Source organism: Neofelis nebulosa, chromosome 10, assembly GCF_028018385.1.
Source record: "Neofelis nebulosa isolate mNeoNeb1 chromosome 10, mNeoNeb1.pri, whole genome shotgun sequence".
Lineage (NCBI taxonomy): Eukaryota > Metazoa > Chordata > Mammalia > Carnivora > Felidae > Neofelis > Neofelis nebulosa.
Window position 1 is genome coordinate 10770937 of NC_080791.1, and position 20471 is coordinate 10791407.

The window sequence follows — 20471 nt, forward strand, 5'->3', positions numbered from 1 at the left end:
TGAGACCAAAGTGGTACAGAGGGACACCTGTCTACCTTGGCATGAGGTGACTTGGATTCCATTCCTAGCTCTGCCTCTTACTTATTTTGTGACCTTGAGCAACTTCACTTTACTTGTGTGCCTGCATGGTCCAGGCTCTCAAACAAAGATAAGGATTCATACTCATACCAGTTTGACATGTAGATTAAATAGCTTACTTCATTTTTGAAACCCTCAGTTATGTAATAAATAGTCTATAGATCCTTAATATTTAATATAATTTCTCTTGCTCTTAGTTCTAAAACAGTCTTCTCTCTCCAAATTCCTCACCTTCTGTAGCTTCTCTACTACTGGTCCTTATATTGGCAAGATTGTATTTGGTTGCAAATGACTAAAACCCCAACCAATGTAGCCTTTAAAAAAATTGAATCACTTGGGCGCCTGGGTGGCTCAGTCGGTTGAGCGTCCGACTTCAGCTCAGGTCACGATCTCGCAACCGTGAGTTCGAGCCCCGCGTCGGGCTCTGGGCTGATGTCTCAGAGCCTGGAGCCTGCTTCCGATTCTGTGTCTCCCTCTCTCTCTGCCCCTCCCCCGTTCATGCTCTGTCTCTCTCTGTCTCAAAAATAAAAAATAAAACGTTAAAAAAAAAAATTGAATCACCAAGTAAGACGTCTAGAGATGAGCAGTCCAGGACTTATACAGTCACTGAGCAGTGCCACCAGGGACCTGTGTCTTTACCTTTCAGCTCTGTCACCCATGATGTGTAGAGTTTCATCATCATGCTGGTTGCTTCATGATCACAACATAGCTGTCCTGCCTTCAGGCCACGTATCTCAACTACAGGTGGGAAGAAGGGGAAGATCGTTGGGCAAAGGGCTTTCTGCTAATGATGATTTCTCCTTTTATTCAAGAAGCCAGTCTCTTCCTAGAGATCCCCCTATGTCTCACTGACCAGAACTGTGTTCATGGCCACCACTTGCTGCAAGAGAATCAGGAGAAATGAATATGTTTGCTGGACACATTGTTTTTTGGGGGAAACACTGCCTTTTTTTTTTTTGGACATGAAGAAGGAAATAGAAATTAAATCAGGAATTAGCAGTAACCATCACAATCCTTTACACAAATACAGTTTAAAAATTGCTAAGCAACTCTACTCAGGTTTGAACCACTCAAATGATTTAATTAGAAACACATGATTTGGGCAGGGTTTGGGTTATTTTTTTTTATAAACTTTATTTTTTAGAACACTTCTAGATTTGCAGAAAAATTTCAAAAAAAGGTACAGAGACTTTCTCATCTACCCAGTGCCTTGTTTTCCCAATTATTAACATTTTAAGTTAGTATGGTCCAGAGCCTGGGTGGCTCAGTGGGTTGAGTGTCTGACTTGGTTTCGGCTCAGGCGATGATCCCACAGTTTGTAGATTTGAGCCCTGCATCTGGCTCTGTGCTGGCAGAGCAGAGCCTACTTTGGATTCTCTCTCTCTCCCTCTGTCTCTGCACCTTTCCTGCTTTCACTGTCTCTGTCTCTCTGCAAATAAATAAATAAAACTTTAAAATTTTTTCTTCAAAAAATAAAAATAAATTAGTATGGTGCATTTATTAATGTAAAATCAATATTGGCACACTGTTTTAAACTAAAGTCTGCAGTTTATTCAGATCTCCTTAGTTTTTACCTGATGTCCCTTTTCTGTTCCAGAATCCCATCCAAGGCACTGCATTACATTTAGTTGTCTCCTTAGGCTCCTCTCTGCTGTGACAGTTTCTCAGACTTTAATTGTTTTTGACGACTTTGAAGTTTTGGGGAGTAATGGTCAGGTATTTTATAGAGTAGCTCCCAACTGGGATTTGTCTTACACTTGTTTTAATGCTCAGACTTGGATTATGAGCTTTTTGGGGGAAGACCACATGGTATAGTGCCCTTCTTATCACATCATGTCAGAAGTACATACCTCACCATGACTCATCACTGCTGATGTTGACCTGATCACTTGGCTAAGACAGCATTCCACTCTGAAGTTTTGCTTTTTCCCCCTTTCCATATTGTTTTCTTGGGGAAGAAGTCACTAGGTGCAGCCCACAGTTACAGAGTGGAGAGTTAAGCTCCACATCCTTGAAAACAGGCATCTACCAAATGATTTGTAATTCCTATGCACCACAGATTTGTCTCTTCTCCTTATTTATTCTTTGATAGTTTATTCATTTATTTATATCAACATAGGTTCATGAATCTTCATTTTACACCTTGCATTATGATCCAAGACTCCTTTATTTATTTCCTGGCTCAAATTCTTCCAGCTTTGGCCATTGGGAGCTCTTCATTGGCTCCTGTGTCCCCTTAACATATCCCCGCGGGCGTGTGCCTGTGCATGTGTGTGTGTGTATGTGTCACTTCCTTACTTTCTGGTGTTACAGGATGCCCTAGCCTCATCTCATACATTTCCTGCCCCAGCAGGAAACAACCATTTCTCCAAGGAGCCCTAACTCCTTTTGTTGGAGAATGGTATTAAAAACCAAGATCTGGCCATTAGATGTGCTCATTGTGGGCAATTGTCTTTAATTACAGACTTAAGACTTCCTTCCCTATCTCTCAAATGAACAATGGTTTTGCTCCTCTGCCCACCTCCAGTTTCTTTGTCTCTGTCTCTGCCCACACAGAACTGAGATCAACAGGAATGCTAGGCCCTCAAAAGTTAGGCTGGAAAGAATATAAAAAAATAATAATAAAAAAGAGGCATGGCTCTATAAATAATCCAGAAATAATTTGGCTGGGAGGATGCTGAACTCACAGAACTCCCAAATGTTAGAGATATTATGTGGCCCAAACTTGCATGTTTCCAAGGCCCTCAGGGTCACGCAGCCATGATTAGACCCTAACTCTCCAGAATCCTCTCAGTTGCACTGTTCCCTAAAACATTATGCTGGTCAAGCCCACTGATTCTTCCATCCCCTGGATGAGCGCAGACCTGGCCACTGCCCTGATGTGACTTTTACCCAGCAGAAACCCCAGTTTACCAAGGGCCAAGCTAGATGCTGGCGCCCAGCAGTGAATTTTCAGGGCTGTGTAATGGGAAGAAGCAGAGATATTAGACACCAGCTAGCCATGTAGACATCACCTGGGGCCTCACTGGGGTAGGGAGGTGGCATCCATCATGCAGATAATGAGGCGCCAACACAGGTGCTTTACCTCAGGGGTCCCCTGGGTCCCAGCTGCCTCTGCCACTCCTACTAGAGAAGGAACACCCATTTGGGACATGAGGCTGTTTGGATGATGTTGTTTTTCTGATGTAACCCCTGTCTGTTTCTCCACCTCCTTTTTCTCTGCCTCCTTCCCTCCCTCTTGGGGGCAATTTATATGTCTCTGGCTCCTTTTAGATGGGGAAAGAGTGCTAATTAGCCCTCTGATTCATCCCAGGCCACCTGTCCCAGGGCTCTTGGTATTGAGGCCAGACTGGGTGTGGCCCCAAACTCTCCAGGGGCAGTGAGTGTCCCAGGGGCTGGGACAATCCCCCATCTGACGTCTGGCCATGGATCCTGCAGTGTCATGGGTGGGAAGGAAGGAATAGTCTGCTTCAGCAGGGCCTGTCCTCTCTGCCTCCTTTCTGGTACACCATCCACACACGGGTAATTGGAGGGAAAGCCATTCCGACAGCCTTGGTGACTTTGACTTCATTTCTCCCCTCCAACTGAAATGCATTTTCTGGGGGCGCCTGGGTGGCGCAGTCGGTTAAGTGTCCGACTTCAGCCAGGTCACGATCTCGCGGTCCGTGAGTTCGAGCCCCGCGTCAGGCTCTGGGCTGATGGCTCGGAGCCTGGAGCCTGTTTCCGATTCTGTGTCTCCCTCTCTCTCTGCCCCTCCCCCGTTCATGCTCTGTCTCTCTCTGTCCCAAAAATAAATTAAAAAAAAAAAAAAAAGAAATGCATTTTCTGTGAAGAGAATGTGTCAGTGATGAGTTTCCCAGAGGATGCTCCACCAGCTGATGTATCCAAGGAGTGGCTCCCCCTTCTTCCTTCACACCACCACATTTCCCGATAGAACTCATATGGCTCCACGTCCCAGGGAGAAATCTTAGCAGAACATCTCCAAAGAATTGTCTGTGGTCATAATTGCAACTTCCTCACCTCCCTTTGTCCCCTCCAGCACCACATCAGGCTTCAGCTTCTCTTCCTCCATAAAACTGCCCCTGCCAAGGTCCCAACAACCTCAAGGTCCACATTCAGTGTCCCTTCCTAGCCTCCCCACCATTCATTGTAGCTGGCCTCCCCTTTCTTGAATTGTTCTCTCATGGCTTGTGGGACAGCTGGCTTTCCTTCTCCCTTGGTAGCTATTCCCTCTTGGTCTCCTTTGCTGGCTCCCACTCCATGCCAGATCCCTTCTCATCTCTGTCCCACTCTCTAATGAAGTGAGTTATTAGCCCCATAGCTTAATACTGTCTGTATGCTGAGGGTCCCTCACCTGTGCTCCGAATTCATCTATTTATTTATTTTGAGAGAAAGAGCACAAGCAAGGGAGGGGCAGAGAGAGAGAGAGAATCCCAAGCAGGCTCTGCACTGTCAGCACATAGTCCAATGCAGGGCTCAAACTCAAAAACCGTGAGATTGTGAGCTGAGCTGAAATCAAGAGTGAGACACTTAACCAACTGAGCCACCCAGTGCCCCAATGTGCTCCAAATTCAAATGCCAACAACTTAGTAACTCTGCTTGGAAAGCAAACCCCAGGCCTGAGGTCTCCTAATAAAATACAGACCACTGTACTAATTAGATGATTTTAAACATTATGACCAAACCCTAAGTAACTTTCTGCTCTTTATATTGACTTATCAGTCCTTGGATTACTTGTTTGAGTATATAATGATTAATGAGGATAATAATAAGAACAACTAATGGTTACTGATTTCTTACTATGTGCCAGGCACTGTGCCAACCACCTTTCATGCATCACTCCATCTAACACTATAGCATACCAGTGAAAGAGATATTTTTGTTCTCATTTTGCAGCTCAGAACACTCAGGCTTAGGGAGATTAAAGAAACAGCAGAGGCAGAATAAAAAATCCTGGTTTGCTTGACTCCAGAGCCCAAACTCTCACTCTTGTTGCTCACTGCCTCTTCTCATTAACTCATAACACAGCTTTGTGCCAGAATCTTCTTGTTGATGTCACTCGTCCCTCTGCTTCTAGGCCTGCCATGCCCTTTCACCTGGGAGTTTCATATGGGAGTTCCTGGATATGTCTCAGGCATCATAGGTGCCCCACAGTCCAACAACATAATTTTTGCTCCCTGAAAAATCAAGCACAAATGGTGCAGAAGAGAAGGGTGGCGGATTTACAAGGAGACAATAGAGGTCCCAGGGGGTCTCAACCCTAGTCCACCAGCAATGCTTTGCCCAGGGAGAAGCCTGCCCAGGTCTGCAGCATCAGCACCACCAAATGTAATCAGATGTCAAAGAAGTCTTTCTTCTGAGTGCATGCAAACCCAGTGAGGACAGAGGACTTGGAATGAGATGGTATATCATTTACAGATTTCTCCAGAAGAAGTCTGTCTATCCCTCCCCTTTCTTGGGCATGATTAGGGAGAATTTTATTTAGGCCCTATTTGAGAATTCCTAAACCATAAGATATTATCCTAGCACATCTCTGGGCCTGGTTATCATGGTTTTCAGTCTGGGTTCTGTGAGGCCCTAGGGTTCCAATAGTTTTGGTGCCTAGAAAAGCCCAAGCCATCCACAGGAGCATCTTGTTATCTCTTACGTTGGGGTTTCATGGATGATTTCATTCATTAAAAATGAAAAATTAAGGGGAGCTGGGTTTCTCCATTGGCTAAGCCTCTGAGTCTTGATTTCAGCTCAGGTCATGTTCTCATGATCTCACCGTTCATGGGATCAAGCCCCATGTTGGGCTCTGTACTGAGAGTGCGGAGCCTGCTTGGGATTCTCTCTCCCCCTCCATCTCTGCCCCTCCCCTGCGTGTTCTCCTTCTCTCTTCCTCTCTCCCTCTCCCCCCTCTCCATCTCTTTCTCTCTCTTTCTCAAAATAAATGAACTTAAAAAAAAAGAAAAATAAAGAAGATTAAAAATAGAGAAATGAAAAAAGAATTAAAAAGAAGGAATTCTATGCTTTTTGAAAGGATAAAAAGTATAAAAGACAACAGATCTTTTTTAAATTTCTTTTTAATGTTTATTTTTGAGAGAGGGACACACATACACAGAGTGTGAGTGGGGAGAGGGCAGGGAGAAGGAGACACAGAATCTGAAGCAGGCTCCAGGCTCTCAGCTGTCAGCACAGAGCCTGTTGCGGGACTTGAACTCATGAACCATGAGATCATGACCTGAGCTGAAATCAGATGCTTAACAAACTGAGCCATCCACGTGCCCCAAAAGACAACAGGTTTCAAAGTGAGACAGACATGATTTGGCATCTTGATTCTGCACTTAACTAATTCGCAGCATTAAGCCTTCATTTTTTTCCTCAGTAAAATAGGGACAATAGTGTCTACATCTCTAGGATCTAGGGAGCAGTGAGTGAAATAGCAGGTGAGAATTCCTAGCAGAGCTCTTGTCATGGAAAGTTCAGGAAATGTTCAGTAAACTCCACTTTTCTTCCTTGTTTCCTCCTTGACATCCTGCTGTCTAATCACAGCAAAAGTGACTTAGGGTTTTAATGTGGGGTGGCTTCCCCTAAAGATACCATGTTTCTTTGGCATCTCTAGTCCTATAAGGTACAACATCCAGTGTAATAAGCCAACGAGTCCTTGACTACCCAAAACAGCCATTCCAGAGCCCTGTCTCTGCTAAGCCTAGAACCTGCCTCTTGGGCGTGTTGTTGAGGGCCTCCCTGACTCTTCTCTAAGAAGTAGCCAGCTGAGGAGGTGGGTCTGATGGCCCCCCAAAGTCTGCGGCAGCACACATAGAAAGATCCGAGCAGAAGGAGGGCAGTGTGGCTGCTAGAGATGGACACCCTGCAGGGACCAGAGTGAAAGCCTATCTTCTGACATTGAAAAAGGAGTCAGAGCAACTAGAAGGCAGGTGCAGACAGATTACAGCTCCAGGAAATTATGATCAGTAGCCTCTGTTAAAGGAGGAAAGAAAGTGTGTAATGCATTTTTGAAAAATGTCTACTAAAAGTGATTAATTTTTTTAAGAAATGATTTTGGCTCTTGATAGGATAGGTTTCAGTTACCTGGCTAGTTTGTGTAAGTTCGAACAATGCCCAGATCAATGAGGCGTTACCCTACTGAAACCCAGTCCCTAGACTTGTGGGTCTGTTTTGAGCAAGGGGGGAGAATGGGGACAAGGCTGTTGATGGATCTCAGTCCAAGGGGAAGATGCCAGGCTTCTTGGTTAAGCCCTCCAGCAAAGTCCAGGGATTGGAACCCCCCTCTGGAACCAAGCATGGGGGAAGGAGGGGAGGGAAGACATTCAAGCTTGAAAGGGCAGATGGTTAGGTCCAGAGCAAGGTGCGATTCCTTAGGTTTTATGTACCTTCAGTGAACAGAGATGAAAGAAAGGAACAAGCATCAAATTACCCATTTAATTATTTTTTAAAACTCTCTCTTCATAGGTCTTGCATGGTTGCAGCACAGCATATCATTTATCCACAGGTGTGAAATCCCCACTGAGCAAGAGCTTCAGGACAATGGTCAATCTGTGAGAAATGCTGAGGGTGTTCAAGTCCAATTGTGTTCTCAGACTTCCCCAGGAGCTGGGAGACTGAGGCCAACATACCTGAATACAGCACCACCCAGGAGCCTTGTAGCCTAAGGTGGGGAAACCCAAAAGCTTTCTCCTTGACTTGGTGGGGCACAGAGGGAGAAATTCAGGCTTCCACAGGCTCCAGGACAATGCCATACCACACTAGACAAACATTTGTCCTTTGCTGGGGACACTTTGTGACACTGCTTCTTCTTCATTTATAGTCCCATCCAGTGGGACTCTAATCGGGGCTGCTGAGATGGGACCTAAATGTGCAAGCTTATAAAATTTGCATTGTTTCACCCTTCTTTAGGCTCTTGAGGCTTACTCTCTCTCTTGTGTTCTGACAGGCTCTCCTGCAGCAGGGAGAGGAAAAAGTGGCATTGGAGGCTATACCCACCAATTGTATGTAATAGCAGCTTATCTTATTTTTTGTCACATCTGTGAGTGAGTTATCATCACTGATATGCTCATAATATGTGTGGTGGTTACAAGTTATTATAATGCCTTGTATCCCCACACAATAAACATAAATGCGTGTGTGTTTATGTGTCTTTGCCTCCTCCTTTTGGCTACATTGAGAGAGTGTCTCAGGTGTGTGAGCCTCATCTGTCAAGGAGGTCGGGGCAGACAGATAGAAGCTGACGACAGCAGCACCCACATGATCCCGGGGATCCCTGTGCAAAAGCTGAGCCATAAGGTCCTAAAAGCACAGGGCAGGAAACTGTGCCCCAGCAGGCCAGCCTCCGGGTCTTGCTCCTTGGGCAGGTCCGAGGATCCTGCGGCTGTCCTCTCCTCTCCCCTGATGAATATGGAGGAATCTTCACTTCCTGCTGACTGCTCAGGGGGCTTTGTATCTCTCCACCATGGCCCTGCTCTCTGATCCGGTGTCAGTCTTTTTATTATTATTATTCCTTCTGTGTTGACAAGTGATTTAAACACTTAACAGGAGAGGGGCGCCTGGGTGGCGCAGTCGGTTAAGCGTCCGACTTCAACCAGGTCACGATCTCACGGTCCGTGAGTTCGAGCCCCGCGTCGGGCTCTGTGCTGACGGCTCAGAGCCTGGAGCCTGTTTCCGATTCTGTGTCTCCCTCTCTCTCTGTCCCTCCCCCGTTCATGCTCTGTCTCTCTCTGTCCCAAAAATAAATAAACGTTGAAAAAAAAAATTAAAATAAATAAATAAACACTTAACAGGAGAAAAGACAAAAGAGGATGGGAGTTGGTGGGGAACCTTTTCTTTGAATCCAGGAGGTTCATTTTTTCAGATTAGCAAATAAATGACTACAAGTGTATAATTAATACTAATAGGTTAATTAGAGAACATTTAGATCTTTATAGAAAAAAAATTATAAAACCCAATGACTGTCTCCTGAGGCAAACCAGGAGTATGTATTGTAAAAAACCCTGTGTAGAAGAGTTTACAGATTACTCTGTCCATTCCTTCAGGGCTCCATTTCTATGAGTAGCTGGGCAATGGGGCCAGACTGGAGGAGGATTCTGGAAAGCATAGCCAGGGCTCCCTCCAGGGAGGCAGAACAGCTGCTGTAGGCATTGGGGGAGTCAGGGCCAGGGGTACCCTCCCCCACCCTGTCTCTCTGAACTCAGGCTGTCACCCTGCTCTTTCTGTTGGTCTCTGTCTCTGTCTCTGTCTCTCTCTGTCTCTCTCTCTCTCTCTCTCTGTGTGTGTGTGTGTGTGTGCCCTTTTCTGCTCAGCTGTGGCTGTCACTCAGCCTGAGTCAACCTCTCCGTCCTCCAGACAGTGGGATTTCAGAAAACGTCTGTGCCTTGACAACATTTACTGGCAGCAGAGTAGAGTGGGGGGTAGCAGGAGTGGGGTGACAAGCTAGCACACAAGTCACGTCCATTCCAGCAGGCTAGCCTTCTCGGGCGAGACATGCTCTGGCTGGCCTGGAGAAGTGGCCCTGGGTCAGAACTTTCAGCTGAGCCCTGACTTCCACTCACTGAGCCGAGGACATGTGGGATGCAGTGGAAGGGGGATATGTGTTTAATCAGCCCTGGCAGGGTGAGGCCCGAAGCCGGGCAGGACAGAGGGAAGCCCAGCCATCAGAGTCAGGTCCTGTTTGTTTGGGTGCAGCATTTCTGGAAGTGAAGGCCCAGGGCTCTGCCCCAAACCCTGCTGCCTTCAAGGCCTGTTGAGATGGATGATTGAAAAGCCCTGATGTGGTTTCAGTTTTGTCTTCCAAAAACGTATGTTGGGGTCCTAACTCCCAGTACCTTGGGATGTGACCTTATTTGGAAATAAAGTCACTGCATATGTAGTCAGTTAAGACGAGGTCACACTGAAGTAGAGTCAATCCTTAATCTGATATGATTGGTGTCCTTGGAAAAAGAGGAGACAGGGGCTCCTGGGTGGCTCAGTCGATTAAGCACCCAACTCTTGATTTCGGCTCAGGTCATGATCTCATAGCTCATGAGTTTGAGCCCCTCATTGGGGCTCTACATTGGTGGCACGGAGCCTGCTTGGGATTTTCTCTCTCTTCCTGTCTCTCTCTCTCTCTCTCTCTCCCACCCCCTGCCCAAAATAAATAGACATACTTAAAAAAAAAAAAAAAAGAGGAGACAGATGCAGAAAAGATGACCCTGTGACAGTGGAGTCGGACGCTGCTGTGATGCTGCACATGCCCAGGGATGCCTAGGTTTGGTAGAAGCCACAGGAAACAAGGAAGGAGCTTCCCCTAGACTTTTGAGGAAGCATGCTCCTCCCAACACCTTATTCTGGCCTCCAGGACTCTGAGAGAACAAATTTCTGCTATTTTAAGTTACCAAGTTTGTAGTGCTTGGTTACAATAGCTCTAGGAAACTAACGTATAGCTCTTAGCAGCCACCCTGACTCACTGACTAGTAAGACCTCAGTTCAGTCTGAGAGTGAAATCTCAAATCAAATACCTGGGAGAAAATAAGCAGGTCTCAGAGTGAGCACGCAAGGAATTGTACCATAGAAGGTTCAAGAGCCAGCCCCCTGCTGTCCCCCAACTCTCAGGATGTCTCGCTGCCTACTTGGACAGTCAGTATGTCCTGAGAAGGACCAGGTGAACCCTGAACAAGAGAGAGACCATCTCAGGAGTTTGGAGAAAAAGAAGCCAACATTTTCTTTCATTGTCTCATTTGTATTTTTAATGATAATAGTAACACTTACCATGTACTGAGCATTTGCCATGCACCAGGCGTTATGAACTAGGTAAGGATGTTCTCATGCGTGGCTGCCCCTGAAGTTAGCTCTGCAGCTCCTGAGGGCTCACAAAACAAGACGTCTTTCTTTTGCACCAACCCAGTTTGTCAAAATTGAGGAAAATGAGGGAGGGGTGGTTACTTTTCAAAGTTTCACACAGTGCCCTGTTATTAAAACTTATCCCACCACCATTCCCTTCGCATACAGCCAGTGACTCACCGTAGTTCCCATTTTCTACAAAGTAGTTTTTGAGTTATTATTTTTTAAGTTGTGCTGCTTTCATCAGCTTGAAACAAACATAAGAGCTACCTTTGATGAGAGAAGGTCCAGAAAGAACTAGAAAGTTACATGATATACTGTTCACATCCCATTAAAAACAGGTGATCTGAGGACTCCTCTCCCGGGACCCCTACTCAAGTGGAGGGGGAGGAGCAGGTAGGACAGGAAATCCTTGGGAATAAATGGCAAACCCATATCCCCACCTTCTTCTGCTTCTCCATGAACATGGAGCAGAAGAGACTGAGGAGGTGGGGGCGGGAGAAGAGAGAGAAACACCAGCTTGCCAGCCATTGCCCACACCTACCACAGACTGAGGTTGTCACCCTGCCAAGGCCTGTCCAGGGCAGGAACCACTCAGGGAGCAGAGACAAGCCTGCTCTGGGGCTGAGTAGAGATGATATTTCTCAGAAAGGGGGCCAGAAAAGGAGGATGGGTGATGTTCCAATGCAGATTTAAATTTTGCAAATTGGCCTCCTCCTCTGGCAAAATCATCCCCCCACCCACGGTGACACCTCTTCTTCCCCTAATGGGTCTGCTGCAACGCAGCACCCTGTCAGACCCAGTCACTTCACCTTGCAGCCAACATGTACTTTATCCTCAAAATGTAAATTGTGAAGCAAAAAATTGCAAATTGCACCAGGGGTTTGAGGACAAATGTAATAATGCCTATTCGTGTAAGATCAAAACTGTATGAGGAATTATTATAACGCGTAAACTGTTAGCAACTGCAACATGTAAACAATAATACTTATTATTATCACTGTAGACTTCCAAATATCACTCGGGCTTCGGGAACTATAAGGAACATTTCTAGGCTGTGAAGGATGGGAGAGCCTCTCATTCTAACTGCCAGTCCTTCCTGATTTGACAGCCCAGCCATAACCTACATTTTCAACTTGCAGAAAAAGGAAAATGCAGGTCGAACCCCAGGAGGGAAACCAAAGGAAAAGAGGATCGAGGGAAGTTGCTAGAATCCAATTGCAGGGAAGTGATTTGATTTTCTGTGTTGAGTTAAAGGTGTCAGGACCAGAGAGGAGGTATATCAACAGTTGTTTTGTTTGCCCAACAAAAGGAGATTGTGTTAGACCCCTGCTGACCCACAGCAAATCCCATCCCTAAAGGCCTAGGAAAAAGCTGTTTGCTGAGTCTGTGAGCACCATTTGCACCTTCAGGCTGCAGCAAACAGGTACTAGACCAGAGCCAGCTCAGAGACAGCCAGCCCCCTCCCACAGCCAGAAAGCTACCAGGAAACGCCTAAAGGGAAGAGCTTCATTAGCCACACTGCTCGAGAAGCCAATCACAGGATCCCATTCAGACAGAGAGCCAATCACATTCTCTGGACAGGACATGCACCAATCGTCTCTCTTCCCCCACCCATTCCTTTCCATTCCGAGCCTTGGCCTACTGGGGCTTGTTTAGCAGCGCCAGTGGCCAGAGAAGCTGGAAGGGAGGGGCTGCTGAGGACCCCCAAGCCAGGGCAACCTAAGGAGCAGACTCTGGCAGAAGGGCTGGGCACAGATGTGGATGGTAAACTCCAATTCATCGATTCCACAAATGTACAGCTACTGGGTACTGCCTCTGTGCCAGGCACTGGAAATAAGAGACACAACGTTACCCTAGAAGAGCTGAGTCTAGTCGAGGAGACAGAGAAGTAGACAAATACAGCCTTTGCATGGGAATGTGATGAAAGGCAAGCCAGGGCACAAGACGCTGTGGGAGAAGAGAAACTCATGGAAGCAGGGCAGCAAGAAACCGTCCATGAGGACGACAGTGGCACCCAGGAGCATACCATAGCCCCCATAGGGCCTGCACCATAGCCTGAGACCCTCACCACACCATACCCATCAGTATTAGTGTGTGAGGGTTGCCATAACAAAGCCTGGCTGGCTTAAACAGCAGAAATTGATTTTCTCAGACTTCTGGAGGCTGCAAGTCTAATTCAGGTTGTGAACAGGGTTGATTTATTCTGAGTCCTCTCTCTTTAGTTTGTGGATGGCTGTCTTCTCCCCGTGTCTTCAAATGGTCTTCCTTCTATACAAAGCTTTGTCCACATGTCCTCTTCTTATAAGTGCACCAATCATACTGGATTAGGGCTCACCCTAATGACCTTCATCTCCAAACACAGTTGCTTTCTGAGGTACTGGGGGTTGGGATTTCCACATATGAATTTGGGGAGGGCACTTCAGCACATTACACCATCATTTTTTACAACTGTTGTGAAGCTGCTATTTAGCCACTGTCTCCCCCAAAGCACACAGTGACCGTTAGCTTTTTGTCTTCTAAATCTTCTGTATTAGGTGCCAGGCTGACTCAAACCTGGACCCACTCCTGTCACGTGAGAGGGATGGAGAAGCCCTGCATCTGGTTCTTGAAGTAAAGGCCTTCATCACTCTTTTCCTCAAAGAGCTGCATGTCGATTAGAGTCTTGGAACAATCGCTTTCCACTGCTCATTGGCCCAGCTCACTGGCCTCTTGCCCAAGGTATTTGAGAAGTCACTTTATCTACAATAAGAACTGGTGTTGCTTTTGGAGCTGGCAGGGAGAGAGCCAGTGAAGTGGCCATCCATCAAACGAGGCCCACACAGGCTGGCCTGAACCCCTGCGGAGGGTGCCAGATGTTCTAATCTATCACCATGGGTCACAGGGGGATAGTCTTTGATCGCTGAGACCCTAAGGCAACACAGCAGGACTCTGCACAGTCTGCGTGAAGATAGGGGAGGCACCTGGTCTTCATTCCATAGCTCTGTGTGATGAAGGGTTATGGGACTTTACTAGGAGCTGAGAACCAAGGAGAGAAATGAATGGGCCGCTGGCTGGGTCCTCAAGGAGCTTACATTCTCCTGGGGAAGACTGTCCACCTAAGAATGCATTAGGTTCTGGCTGAGTTGCTTGGGGGTTCAGAGAGGCTTCCAACAGGAGCTAATGCCTGAACAGAATTTGGAGGATCACTGGTGCTAGGCAGCTCTGTTAATGGGGCCAGAGAGTAGAGCAGGATGGTCCAAGCGGTGAGGGAGGAAGTGGCAGAAGTGGGATGGGAGAGATGGCCAGGAGGTAGAGGGATAAAAAAAACCATGCTAAGTGGTTTGGACATTTCCTGTGAACTTTCAGACTGTGTTTGTTGGGGTCACTGGGGCTCTTTTGTGGTGCCTTGGGATAAGGAGCAAGACTGAGCAAGCGAGACACTCATCAAGGCATCTTGGCTCTGTCCTGTTTTGATTATTGGGATTTCATTTGAAAAAGAAATGTTGTAAAGCTTAAAATCAGCAACTACTATCGCGTTAGCTATTAGAGAGTCCTTGTGGGATTCTCAGCACAGAACGGTATGGTGACGGTGTGGAATCTGAAGCTGGGGTGGGGGGCTGCCACAGGCCTGGAGGCAGGGGCAACAGTTAAGAGACTGGTGTAATCATCCAAAAAAATAAATAGAAAGGAATTGAGAAATTGGAGAAAGGGTTGGGAGGTGAAGCTGATTACACTTGCTGTTGATTTAACATGGAGAGTGTAGGGGAGAGAAAGGTCTTCAGTGCTTCCTGAGTTTATTGCCCAGGTGAGTGGGTGCACGCTGGTACCTTTAACTGGTCAAAAGAGTGGAGGGGAGGGAGCTTATTTGGGCAGACACATGAGGAGTCAGGTGCTGGCCATGTGGACTTCAATGTGCCGTTGGGACACCCAGGTAGAGCTGTCTAGGCGGCCATGTAATTAAGTCGTCTGAAGTCTCGATATATCCCAGCCTGAATAGAATGCCTTGCATATTGCAGACAGGTGCCAGTGACTGCATATTTTTAATTTTAAAATTTATGTACGAAGTCTTCAGGGTTCTCTGTAATGTCTTCTATAGCTACTTTTCAATCTTACCTCCTTTATACTTCCCAAAAGTATATGAAATTAGAATAGGCCAGCCTTCCCTGTCCACAAAGGCTCTGCTCAGCCAGATCAGCTTCTTAACTGTTTCCCAGTATACATCTCTTTGGAACCTCTGGAACAGATAGAGAGATAGTGGAGACATAAAATGGATATCTCCAACATTGTGTTCTTAGAAAATGTAATGAAAAGTATGATACATGATGTGCCGTTTCTCCATTTCTGCAGATGCCCTTCTCCCACTCCTGTCTATGTGGCATGACTCACTCCACCAAAACCTCGTGCTGGTTCCATTTTTTCCACAGATCCTCTGACTCTGCTCGCTTAAGGAGGGTGAATCGCAGGTTAGTTTGTAGCAAGCGTCTGCAAGTTTGTAGGGGAAGGTTCATTCTTTAGAATACACTTTCGGTTTCCATTTGCCCGGAGACTTACCATCGGGGCACCCCAGCCCCACAGCCCTGGGCACAGTTGCCCTCATCTAGTGATGGGGAGCTTCCCCACTCCTCAGGATGCTAAGTGCTCCCAGGGAGCCAGGGCACCTTGTTCTGGGTCAAAGGCATCTAGCTCATCCGAGGTCCTGGACCCCACCAGCCTGTCTGCTCTGTCAGGGTCTGTTTATAACCTGTGGGTGTTCTTTGACCACATCCCAGTACTGCTGGATTTCCATGGCCACGTGCTGAGCTCACCTTCCCCTGCCTTACTTTTAGTCTGCCCCTACTCCCAGGTGGATTCTAATTCTCCAGCCCTGGGCAAATGCTTAGCAACAAAACCCAAGAGCCCAGGCCTCTTTCCAGCACTCCAAGCAGCATCTCCTTCTGCAGAGTCCTACCTCTTCAGCGGGTGGTAATGTGATTTATTCATTGAGGAGCAAACACAGAGGGTTACTGAGTTCTCCAACCGTGGACACTGTCTCTTCCCTACACCCACTGTCCCTTCTGAGTGACTCCACTTTTCAGGGTGCCCAAGGAACCCCAAGGTGACTGCTGCGTAGATGGCTGCCTCTTCAGGGGCAGTCAAGGTGTTCAGCTCATTTTCTTTCCATGCACTGTCTTGCATCCGATCAATAGGGATTCTTTCTACCCCTCCCAAGTAAAAGAATGATTTATATGGCCCACATGGTATACTTGTAAAATACACACAAGGCCTGATAAATTATACAGTATTTATTATCCTACTAAAATGATACCCTTTGCTTAATTAAAGTAGCCATATGCTGTGGTGCAAATCATTCTCATTCATTAAGATCCCAAAATATGTTAAAAAAAGAAAAACAGCCAGCAGCAGTTAGGAAGAATACAATAAGATCACACGGTTTTGAGGCCATAACTGCATTAAAAATAGCCTCACTCTTCAGGGTGATGTTTTACCAAACATGGCCATCCCTCCATCCGTTCATTTTTTTAAGCAAATAGGCGTTGAGCACCTGTGCTGCCAGACAGCTTCCAGGTACCTGGGACACTACCTGGCCTCTGTCCTCAAGGGGCACGCAGGCTAGTGTGAGAGAGAGACCAGTAAACAAGCACCACAAGCAGGTAACTGGCTATGTGAGCCACGTTAGAGGCTCATCTAACCTAGCCTTGTTGGGCCAGGAAGGTTTCCCGGAGGAGGTGCTATCTGGGTTACATCCTAAAGGATAATTAGGTCTGGGAAGTGTTCCAAGCTATTCCCTTTTCCGTTACCGTGTTTATTTTCTTCTTAGTGATTAACAGATCACAAATATGGGATTATTTTTTTTATTTGTTTACATGAGTATTTTCTGTCCCTTGCCCTTCCCCTTACCACCTGAAGATAAGCTCCAGTAGGGTGCACGACTTTCCCATCTTGTCCAGTGTTTTTCCCCCAGCACCTTTCATAGTGACTAGCAAATAAGAGGGCCTCACATAGATCTCCTGAATGAAAAAATGAACACTGACTAAAGAGTAGCATGTGCAAAGGTCCAGAGCTTTGCGTGCATAGGAGGTGCTCTGAAAAGGGCAGAAGCCATCATGCCACGTTGCCCAGCGCTTCATGCCAGTCCCCATGTTACACTCCTCCACAACACACCCTTCCACACACTCGCCCCTTTCCCACAGGAACTGGCATTTTCCCACTGGCTAGAGTAAATAAGCACATTTGCATCCTGGAACAACAGCAGCTATGTTTCTCCATGACCTTGGGGGTTAATGGCCGTTGGCTTCCGGGTACCATCTGCAGGGAACTACGGAAAGAACAAACTCAGCTGTGACCACCTGGCCGCTTCACTGGCACCGAGAGCCACGATGGAGTCCCCCCTCCCCCCACCACCACACCCTCATTGTTGGGAAGCTGTGTCCAAGGTGGGAACCACACTGAGGCCAGAGTCAGAAAAATCTGGGTTCAAATCCAACCTTTCCTGTCTTGGGCAATGTACTTAATCTCCCTGAGCCCTTTCTCTATCTTTAAAACGGTCATAAAATTACCCCCTTCATGAAACTTTTAGGGATTAAATTCAGGAAATTAGGGGAAAATTCCTCAATTCTCTAAGACTCAGGTGCCTCATTAGTTAAATGCAGATAATGGTTAAGAGTATCTGTCTCGCAGGGTGATTGTGAAGTTTACATGAAATACTGGAGATAAGACTGCACATGTGTGATTGTTTGTGTCCAGGGGAGAGAGACCAGAAGTGTCCTCCAGATCATCTAATAATAGAAATCACATTTACTGAGTGTTTACTGTATGCCTGGCACTTCAAATTTAATACCTAAAGTTTCTCTCAAGCTGGATTATTCCCAGGTTCCTGTCATGAGGGAGGGGAGGAAAAAGAAAGAATTTCTTGCCAGTTTATCTTGAACCTAACTTACATACATATATGAAGACCTTAAAACGTATATGAAATCCGTTAGATGGATTGTGGCAGATTGTATTTCCCCAAAACAGCCATGACAATGCTATCCATTCTGCATGTCCTTCTAGAACCTTCCACATATTTCCCTATCAAGAAGTGGGGTCTGTGCCTCCTCCCCTTAAGTTTGCATGAGCCATTGGTTTCAACCAGGTTGGATAGTTCCAGAGCCCATGTTTTTATGGGATGCTGATACGTGGGACTATTTGTAAGCCTTTTTGATGAAGCAGTGGCCCTCTATTGGGAAGGAGGAAAAAATTAAGCTGGAAATGGCAGGTCAGGGCCAGATTAGGAGGCCTTGAATGCCATCCTTTGATCACTTAGTGACACACACAGCCAGGTACCGCCTGAACTACTATTTACATAGTGATTTTCCTTAAATCAAATTTAAAACTATTCCTTTAAAAAAAAAAGAAAGAATAGGGGCGCCTGGGTGGCTCAGTCGGTTAAGCGTCCGACTTCGGCTCAGGTCATGATCTCGCGGTCCGTGGGTTCGAGCCCCGCGTTGGGCTCTGTGCTGACAGCTCAGAGCCTGGAGCCTGTTTCGGATTCTGTGTCTCCCTCTTTCTCTGACCCTCCCCTGTTCATGCTCTCTCTGTCTCAAAAATAAATAAATGTTAAAAAAAAAAAGAAAGAATAATAATCACAGGTTTTATGTCCCATTTATATTTATCTAACATACATAAAATAAGCATTTACCTCCTTTTTAAAAAAATGTTTGTTCGTGAATCCCACGATAGAGTGCTCCTGTACCACCAGGGCATCTGTATCCCATTTCAGAATCAGGGTACCTGGCAATGCAGAGCCACCATACATCCAGAACAAAGAGAAGATCAAAGGGACCTTTTAGGAAAACTGACCTGCTCTTGGTAAATACCATTGGCAAACACATTCCAAAGACTTGTCAGTGAAAGGTTTTCTGGGAGGCATGGGTAAATCAGCTGTGGTCCTCATCCCTGGGATCTATGTGGTCTGGGAGCATGGAGTTGTGTGCTGGTGTGAGAAGCACAGGAAGAATGTGGAGCCCCTTCTTGGAGTGAAAATTTAGCTTATTGGTAAATAATTTAAAACAGTAGAATTATATTATGGATATATGAAGTTTATAGCAAAAAAAATCATAGGAATGTTGAATAAAAAACAAGAAAAACTGAGGAATATCACCCTAGGTGTGAGCAACTTGGGGACCCATCCAGAGCAGAAGGGCTCATGGTTCCTTCCTTTAGCCCATGGTTCTGAACCCTGGCTTCACATCAAGATCATCTGAAGATGACCTAGACCTGGACCTGGACCTGGACCTGGACCTAGACCTAGACTTCTGAGGTTGGGGCCCAGGACCTGGACCTGGACCTGGACCTGGACCTAGACCTAGACTTCTGAGGTTGGGGCCCAGGAATTGGTATTTTTAAAGGCTCCTTAGATGATGCTAATGGGCAGTCAGGGATTGAGAACTATTATTGAAGGGGTTCTTTGGTGAGAAAGTGCAAGGATCCCTGACAGCATCAAGGGACTGGTTAGGAGGCTGTTCTGTAGTGTAAGGAAAGCCCACATATTTTCATCATATATGGTAGAATCTTTGCACAGTTACTTGTGGCACCCCCTACAACAGAGGCATGCACGAGCAGTAGCAAATGCACATGAACTGGTAAGTGTGTATGTGCAACCAGCACACGAGCCAGGCCTCTTTGTCAAGCAGAGTCACTATAATGTGTCTGTGGGACAAAGCCATGACACCAAGAACTGGTGAATCACCTACAGTCATTCTCCCAGACACACTAGTCAGGTTAGGCTGAACAATCCGTGGACTCAGACACTTCACACTTCCCTGAGGGATCTGTGAGGCTTTTGTTCGTCCTCACTCTGGTCCTGCTTCCCCAGAGCCTGAAGGCCGGGCCCCCTTCTGACTTCCAGCTGAGAGCAGGCTCTCTGTCCTAGATCAGAGGGGCACTTGGCAAGGAACAAAAAGAAATTGCAGCCCAGCTCCAGGGCAATACTTTCCTAGCTTCACAGCTCGTTCTTCTTGCTCCCTGGGTCCCCAAACAAGGGGCCAGTCAGAAATTAGAGCTCCACAACAAGGCAGCATTGTCCCCTGGGCCTGGGCTTCCCTGGGACTTGGGTGAGAGTAAGAGATGAGCGAACTCTCTGGCCACAGGGTCTAGAAAGAAGCTGGCACCTGGGGAAGAGCCATTTCCCAAGCAGCTGGCCAAGCTGGAGTCTTCCAGCTGATGTGGAGACATGCCCTGCCCTGCTGCCCTCTGTCCCCTGAGAGTGCCTTCTCTCAAGCCCTCGCTTCACAGAACCCTCTTTTTGTGTGACTCTGACTTTCATTTACCCTTCCCTGCACAGCACCTCCAGCAAGTCGGAGGCCGATCTTAGAGAAGCACAGAAGGGGTTCTGGGGTAGGAGCTAGGCCCCCAGCTTGAGGTACCAGCTTCACCTCCTCAGAGATCACTGTCCAGAAGGGAAGACCCCAGCCTTCCCAATCCCCCAGACTGACAGCTGGCGTGAAATGCAGCCAAGTGTACTCCTCACCCTCGGACCCAACTCCCAGAAATGGTAGCTGCGTGTAGTGAGGAACTTTTGTGAGGTTCAGTAATTATGAGGAGGCCTCACCCTGATT

General features: G+C 46.8%; 1 long non-coding RNA gene across 2 annotated transcripts in view; it reads left to right on the top strand.

Moving 5' to 3' along the window:
* Nucleotides 1-20471, top strand: part of LOC131486802 (uncharacterized) — a 377105-nt gene that overhangs the window by 322140 nt on the left and 34494 nt on the right. For both annotated transcript variants that reach the window (XR_009249454.1, XR_009249455.1), the window contains exon 4: nucleotides 13431-13614. This is a non-coding gene — a long non-coding RNA (uncharacterized LOC131486802). The remainder of the gene's footprint in view (nucleotides 1-13430; nucleotides 13615-20471) is intronic.